At 51.3% G+C, this 6,736-nt stretch overlaps 13 non-coding genes across 13 annotated transcripts; 4 read left to right on the top strand and 9 right to left on the bottom strand.

Moving 5' to 3' along the window:
* Positions 1–577: 577 nt before the first annotated feature.
* LOC122762944 lies at positions 578–770 on the bottom strand. Its single transcript, XR_006358800.1, has one exon. It is a non-coding gene; the product is annotated as a U2 spliceosomal RNA (small nuclear RNA).
* Positions 771–952: 182 nt separating this feature from the next.
* LOC122762947 lies at positions 953–1,065 on the bottom strand. Its single transcript, XR_006358803.1, has one exon. It is a non-coding gene; the product is annotated as a U5 spliceosomal RNA (small nuclear RNA).
* A 647-nt stretch (positions 1,066–1,712) lies between these two features.
* Positions 1,713–1,876, bottom strand: LOC122762939. Its single transcript, XR_006358796.1, has one exon. It is a non-coding gene; the product is annotated as a U1 spliceosomal RNA (small nuclear RNA).
* Positions 1,877–2,279: 403 nt separating this feature from the next.
* LOC122762949 lies at positions 2,280–2,398 on the top strand. Its single transcript, XR_006358805.1, has one exon. It is a non-coding gene; the product is annotated as a 5S ribosomal RNA (ribosomal RNA).
* Positions 2,399–2,508: 110 nt separating this feature from the next.
* Positions 2,509–2,627, top strand: LOC122762938. Its single transcript, XR_006358795.1, has one exon. It is a non-coding gene; the product is annotated as a 5S ribosomal RNA (ribosomal RNA).
* A 118-nt stretch (positions 2,628–2,745) lies between these two features.
* On the bottom strand, positions 2,746–2,938 carry LOC122762942. The gene has a single exon (XR_006358799.1). It is a non-coding gene; the product is annotated as a U2 spliceosomal RNA (small nuclear RNA).
* Positions 2,939–3,120: 182 nt separating this feature from the next.
* On the bottom strand, positions 3,121–3,233 carry LOC122762946. Its single transcript, XR_006358802.1, has one exon. It is a non-coding gene; the product is annotated as a U5 spliceosomal RNA (small nuclear RNA).
* A 655-nt stretch (positions 3,234–3,888) lies between these two features.
* Positions 3,889–4,046, bottom strand: LOC122762941. The gene has a single exon (XR_006358798.1). It is a non-coding gene; the product is annotated as a U1 spliceosomal RNA (small nuclear RNA).
* A 630-nt stretch (positions 4,047–4,676) lies between these two features.
* LOC122762951 lies at positions 4,677–4,795 on the top strand. Its single transcript, XR_006358807.1, has one exon. It is a non-coding gene; the product is annotated as a 5S ribosomal RNA (ribosomal RNA).
* A 118-nt stretch (positions 4,796–4,913) lies between these two features.
* LOC122762945 lies at positions 4,914–5,105 on the bottom strand. The gene has a single exon (XR_006358801.1). It is a non-coding gene; the product is annotated as a U2 spliceosomal RNA (small nuclear RNA).
* Positions 5,106–5,291: 186 nt separating this feature from the next.
* On the bottom strand, positions 5,292–5,404 carry LOC122762948. Its single transcript, XR_006358804.1, has one exon. It is a non-coding gene; the product is annotated as a U5 spliceosomal RNA (small nuclear RNA).
* A 645-nt stretch (positions 5,405–6,049) lies between these two features.
* LOC122762940 lies at positions 6,050–6,213 on the bottom strand. The gene has a single exon (XR_006358797.1). It is a non-coding gene; the product is annotated as a U1 spliceosomal RNA (small nuclear RNA).
* Positions 6,214–6,615: 402 nt separating this feature from the next.
* On the top strand, positions 6,616–6,734 carry LOC122762950. Its single transcript, XR_006358806.1, has one exon. It is a non-coding gene; the product is annotated as a 5S ribosomal RNA (ribosomal RNA).
* Positions 6,735–6,736: the final 2 nt, after the last annotated feature.

The following is a 6,736-nucleotide window of genomic DNA, read 5'->3' as shown; positions in this document are numbered from 1 at the left end:
TCTGCACATTGACAGATGGCTTCTCTTCACAAGCACAGTCAAAAGTCACTTCCGGCTACTACATGCTGCATACACAAACATTTTTCGGGAGAGGTTCGCAGGTGGGACAACATTGTTTGAGTCTGTGACTGATGACAACATAGTTTTTGGCTTCTAACTTTCTGTTCCGTTTTTTTATTTTTATTTATTTATTTATATTTTTTTTTATTATCATTTTTTTGTTGTGTTAATGCTTGTCTTTTGTGATGGTTACAGTTCAGTTCTCCTTAATCAGTTGTTTTATGTACATGAGTACTCTATTTAATTTTTTCTAAATACCTTTTAATGCACTTGTTTGTCAATTTATGTTTTTGAAAGTATTTTTGATAATAAAAAACAAAAAAAAGGGGTCAGGGTCGGGCCTGGTTAGTACTTGGATGGGAGACCGCCTGGGAATACCAGGTGCTGTAAGCTTTTACGCTGCTGCTGCTGCTGCTGCTTCCTTACAAGAAACATGGGCTCGCAATTAAATTGACGCACAGGCACGGGTTGATGTCTTTCTGGTTTCAGCTTCGCTTTGCTTTTCACAGAAAAAAGAGAATGGTGCACCGTTCCTGGTGGCACTGCAATACCAGGTCAATGCAAGGAGTGAAGAGAGCAAGCCCCAGTTTTCACCTCCCACTGCTCAAAAATGCATTTAATATTTAATCCCCATATAGAGGACATATCAGATATTAAACTGATAAGAACAGATACTACACTTGATCTTAGCCAAAAGGCCGAGAAGCGATGGCCCACAGGTGTCTGGGGCCAACCCAAGATCTTGGCACACAAGTCAGTTGTTGTGGTGCCATGTTTTTAAGGGCGCATAACAAAGGCTGCTGCTGCTGATCACCTCCGCCCCAAGGTTGACCTAAGTGCACCTCTGAGCCTTGACAGACAGCTGCTTGACATTTGACACACTCAAAGGGCGCAGCCTTACAGCAAAGCCCACCAAAAATAACTTAAACTCTTGAACGTCCCTCTCCACGGAAGTCTTTAGTAAAAGGCGAAAGACTTGTGCATTTTGAAGAGAAACCAGAGTCAACGTAGCCCCTGTCCTGGAGAGCAGCCGAGGAGTCTATCCGCCGGAGTCACCACAGTCTCGGTCGGCCGGCCGGCCGGCCACCTTGGGACGGCCTTCCTTCAACGTTTTTGCTTAGTCGGCCAATAAACCGCCCAGATTTGACTGCATGTTTGGAAGCGCTTTCCTACTGTCGGTTGTGCGCTGCAGTTTTCTATCAGTCGCTGAGGCTGTGGCACATTCCTCGCTCACTGGCACACCTCCAACATTTAGTGGTAGACGTGAGTGCATGAGCAAAGCAGCTCCGTGTCACACTGAGCAGTACAAACTGCCGGGCCATTTCCCACCTCATCCGGGCTTCTGAAATGGTGAGTTGCTCCTGGCATCACTTCAACATCAGGTCACTGCACGGAGTGAACAGAGCAAGCGCCAAAGTATTAACCCTTGGCATGATGGCCATGGATCCATCTCCAACAATCGAGTTCTTCTACAAAGAGTTGGGAAAGGGAGCGTGACATTTGCTTTGAGCTAAAAGACAACACCCACAACCATCACGTTCCCAGCAACTTGGAAAGACTGGGGATGTTGCTCCGCAAGGACGTGAGAAGTTTGGAGATGGGCACACAACGTTGAACTTCGGGCGGCTGACCTTTGCTTACAACGACATCATCGGGGGAAAGCGCGGACGCAGCACCCCACTAGCAAAAATTATGCAGTCAAGACTCCCACGTTTGGGGAATTTGCAGGGGTCAACACAGCCGGAGTGCAATGGCTGAGCCTCGCCCTGGGTGAACCGCCTTCTTGATCATGGTATCTCCCCTGCCAGGTAAGTATGAGGTGTACTCGCCAAACACCGGGTGGCTCTTGCCAGACACAGCTCTTTGGCTGATGGTGCTGGAAATGAATAATCCCAGAGGCCAATGCCTTGACTCAGTTGCTCGTTAATGCTGTGCTATGTTCAACTTCAACCTCCAGCACACATTGGAGAGGAAACACTCGACCTTTTTTACTGGCATACCTGGCTGTCGTTTCCTATAGATTCAGCAACAACTGGACATGACGGCACCAACAGCCGCTTGCCCATCTCGGTGTCGCTTCCCGATACTGGACTAGAGTGTAGCATGTGGTGGAGATAAAGGCTGAAGTGCAGTGTGTCCGAAAGGCTGACTTTTGAGCCCCGCCACGCGCAGGGGGCCTTGCCCAGTCCATAAAAGCAGTCTGTGTCCCCAACCCCCCGGCTTACGGCCATACCACCCTGAGCACGCCCGATCTCGTCTGATCTCGGAAGCCAAGCAGGGTCGGGCCTGGTTAGTACTTGGATGGGAGACCGCCTGGGAATACCAGGTGCTGTAAGCTTTTACACCGCTGCACGCTTTTACACTGCTGCTTCCTTACAAGAAACATGCCCCTCCACGAGCAGGGGCCTTGCCTAGTCCATAAAGGCACTCTCTGTCGCCGGCCCCTCGGCTTACGGCCATACCACCCTGAGCACGCCCGATCTCGTCTGATCTCGGAAGCTAAGCAGGGTCGGGCCGGGTTAGTACTTGGATGGGAGACCGCCTGGGAATACCAGGTGCTGTAAGCTTTTACGCCGCTGCTGCTGCTTCCTTACAAGAAACATGGGCTCGCAATTAAATTGACGCACAGGCACGGGTTGATGTCTTTCTGGTTTCAGCTTCGCTTTGCTTTTCACAGAAAAAAGAGAATGGTGCACCGTTCCTGGTGGCACTGCAATACCAGGTCAATGCAAGGAGTGAAGAGAGCAAGCCCCAGTTTTCACCTCCCACTGCTCAAAAATGCATTTAATATTTAATCCCCATATAGAGGACATATCAGATATTAAACTGATAAGAACAGATACTACACTTGATCTTAGCCAAAAGGCCGAGAAGCGATGGCCCACAGGTGTCTGGGGCCAACCCAAGATCTTGGCACACAAGTCAGTTGTTGTGGTGCCATGTTTTTAAGGGCGCATAACAAAGGCTGCTGCTGCTGATCACCTCCGCCCCAAGGTTGACCTAAGTGCACCTCTGAGCCTTGACAGACAGCTGCTTGACATTTGACACACTCAAAGGGCGCAGCCTTACAGCAAAGCCCACCAAAAATAACTTAAACTCTTGAACGTCCCTCTCCACGGAAGTCTTTAGTAAAAGGCGAAAGACTTGTGCATTTTGAAGAGAAACCAGAGTCAACGTAGCCCCTGTCCTGGAGAGCAGCCGAGGAGTCTATCCGCCGGAGTCACCACAGTCTCGGTCGGCCGGCCGGCCGGCCACCTTGGGACGGCCTTCCTTCAACGTTTTTGCTTAGTCGGCCAATAAACCTCACAGATTTGACTGCATGTTTGGAAGCGCTTTCCTACTGTCGGTTGTGCGCTGCAGTTTTCTATCAGTCGCTGAGGCTGTGGCACATTCCTCGCTCACTGGCACACCTCCAACATTTAGTGGTAGACGTGAGTGCATGAGCAAAGCAGCTCCGTGTCACACTGAGCAGTACAAACTGCCAGGCCATTTCCCACCTCATCCGGGCTTCTGAAATGGTGAGTTGCTCCTGGCATCACTTCAACATCAGGTCACTGCACGGAGTGAACAGAGCAAGCGCCAAAGTATTAACCCTTGGCATGATGGCCATGGATCCATCTCCAACAATGGAGTTCTTCTACAAAGAGTTGGGAAAGGGAGCGTGACATTTGCTTTGAGCTGAAAGACAACACCCACAACCATCACGCTCCCAGCAACTTGGAAAGACTGGGGATGTTGCTCCGCAAGGACGTGAGAAGTTTGGAGATGGGCTGGCGGGTGAACTTGACTGACTGACCTTTAGCACATCGCCGGGGGCGCCAGCACCACTAAAAATTATGCAGTCAAGACTCCCTGCAAAATTATGCAGTCAAGACTCCCACGTTTGGGGAATTTGCAGGGGTCAACACAGCCGGAGTGCAATGGCTGAGCCTCGCCCTGGGTGAACCGCCTGCTGGATCATGGTATCTCCCCTGCCAGGTAAGTATGAGGTGTACTCGCCAAACACCGGGTGGCTCTTGCCAGACACAGCTCTTTGGCTGATGCTGCTGGAAATGAATAATCCCAGAGGCCAATGCCTTGACTCAGTTGCTCGTTAATGCTGTGCTATGTTCAACTTCAACCTCCAGCACACATTGAAGAGGAAACACTCGACCTTTTTTACTGGCATACCTGGCTGTCGTTTCCTATAGATTCAGCAACAACTGGACATGACGGCACCAACAGCCGCTTGCCCATCTCGGTGTCGCTTCCCGATACTGGACTAGAGTGTAGCATGTGGTGGAGATAAAGGCTGAAATGCAGTGTGTCCGAAAGGTTGACTTTTGAGCCCCGCCACGCGCAGGGGGCCTTGCCCAGTCCATAAAAGCAGTCTGTGTCCCCAACCCCCCGGCTTACGGCCATACCACCCTGAGCACCGGACCCCGCCTGATCTCGAAGCCAAGCAGGGTCGTGGCCTGGTTAGTACTTCTGGATGGGAGACCGCCTGGAATACCAGGTGCTGTGGGCGCTTTTACACCGCTGCACGCTTACACTGCTGCTTCTCATAAGAAACATGCCCCTCCACCAGCAGGGGCCTTGCCTAGTCCATAAGCAGCATTCCCTGTCGCCAGCTCCCGGCTTACGGCCATACCACCCTGAGCACGCCCGATCTCGTCTGATCTCGGAAGCTAAGCAGGTTCGGGCCGGGTTAGTACTTGGATGGGAGACCGCCTGGGAATACCAGGTGCTGTAAGCTTTTACGCTGCTGCTGCTGCTTCCTTACAAGAAACATGGGCTCCCAATTAAATTGACGCACAGGCACGGGTTGATGTCTTTCTGGTTTCAGCTTCGCTTTGCTTTTCACAGAAAAAAGAGAATGGTGCACCGTTCCTGGTGGCACTGCAATACCAGGTCAATGCAAGGAGTGAAGAGAGCAAGCCCCAGTTTTCACCTCCCACTGCTCAAAAATGCATTTAATATTTAATCCCATATAGAGGACATATCAGATATTAAACTGATAAGAACAGATACTACACTTGATCTTAGCCAAAAGGCCGAGAAGCGATGGCCCACAGGTGTCTGGGGCCAACCCAAGATCTTGGCCCCCAAGTCAGTTGTTGTGGTGCCATGTTTTTGTATGGGCGCATAACAAAGGCTGCTGCTGCTGATCACCTCACCAAGGTTGACCTAAGTGCACCTCTGAGCCTTGACAGACAGCTGCATGTTTTTGACATTTGACACACTCAAAGGGCTTAGCCTTACAGCAAAGCTCCACCAAAATAACTTAAACTCTTGAACGCCCCTTTCCACGGAAGTTCAGGTAAAAGGCGAAAGACTTGTGCATTTTGACGCGAAACCAGAGTCAACGTAGCCCCTGTCCTGGAGAGCAGCCGAGGAGTCTATCCGCCGGAGTCACCACAGTCTCGGTCGGCCGGCCGGCCGGCCACCTTGGGACGGCCTTCCTTCAACGCTTTTGCTTAGTCGGCCAATAAACCGCCCAGATTTGACTGCATGTTTGGAAGCGCTTTCCTACTGTCGGTTGTGCGCTGCAGTTTTCTATCAGTCGCTGAGGCTGTGGCACATTCCCCGCTCACTGGCACACCTCCAACATTTAGTGGTAGACGTGAGTGCATGAGCAAAGCAGCTCCGTGTCACACTGAGCAGTACAAACTGCTGGGCCATTTCCCACCTCATCCGGGCTTCTGAAATGGTGAGTTGCTCCTGGCATCACTTCAACATCAGGTCACTGCACGGAGTGAACAGAGCAAGCGCCAAAGTATTAACCCTGGCATGATGGCCATGGATCCATCTCCAACAATCGGTGTTCTTCTACAAAGAGTTGGGAAAGGAGCTGACATTTGCTTTGAGCTAAAAGACAACACCCACAACCATCACGTTCCCAGCAACTTTGAAAGACTGGGGATGTTGCGCCGCAAGGACGTGAGAAGTTTGGAGATGGGCACACAACGTTGAACTTCGGGCGGCTGACCTTTGCTTACAACGACATCATCGGGGGAAAGCGCGGACGCAGCACCCCACTAGCAAAAATTATGCAGTCAAGACTCCCACGTTGGGGGAATTTGCAGGGGTCAACACAGCCGGAGTGCAATGGCTGAGCCTCGCCCTGGGTGAACCGCCTTCTTGATCATGGTATCTCCCCTGCCAGGTAAGTATGAGGTGTACTCGCCAAACACCGGGTGGCTCTTGCCAGACACAGCTCTTGGCTGATGGTGCTGGAAATGAATAATCCCAGAGGCCAATGCCTTGACTCAGTTGCTCGTTAATGCTGTGCTATGTTCAACTTCAACCTCCAGCACACATTTGAGAGGAAACACTTGACCTTTTTTACTGGCATACCTGGCTGTCCTTTCCTATAGATTCAGCAACAACTGGACATGACGGCACCAACAGCCGCTTGCCCATCTTGGTGGCGCTTCCCGATACTGGACTAGAGTGTAGCATGTGGTGGAGATAAAGGCTGAAGTGCAGTGTGTCCGAAAGGCTGACTTTTGAGCCCCGCCACGCGCAGGGGGCCTTGCCCAGTCCATAAAAGCAGTCTGTGTCCCCAACCCCTCGGCTTACGGCCATACCACCCTGAGCACGCCCGATCTCGTCTGATCTCGGAAGCTAAGCAGGGTCGGGCCGGGTTAGTACTTGGATGGGACACCGCCTGGGAATACCAGGTGCTGTAAGCTTT

Source organism: Solea senegalensis, unplaced genomic scaffold, assembly GCF_019176455.1.
Source record: "Solea senegalensis isolate Sse05_10M unplaced genomic scaffold, IFAPA_SoseM_1 scf7180000016276, whole genome shotgun sequence".
Classification (NCBI taxonomy): Eukaryota; Metazoa; Chordata; class Actinopteri; order Pleuronectiformes; family Soleidae; genus Solea; species Solea senegalensis.
The sequence above is the reverse complement of the archived record's forward strand: the minus strand, read 5'-3'. Positions and strand labels throughout refer to the sequence as shown.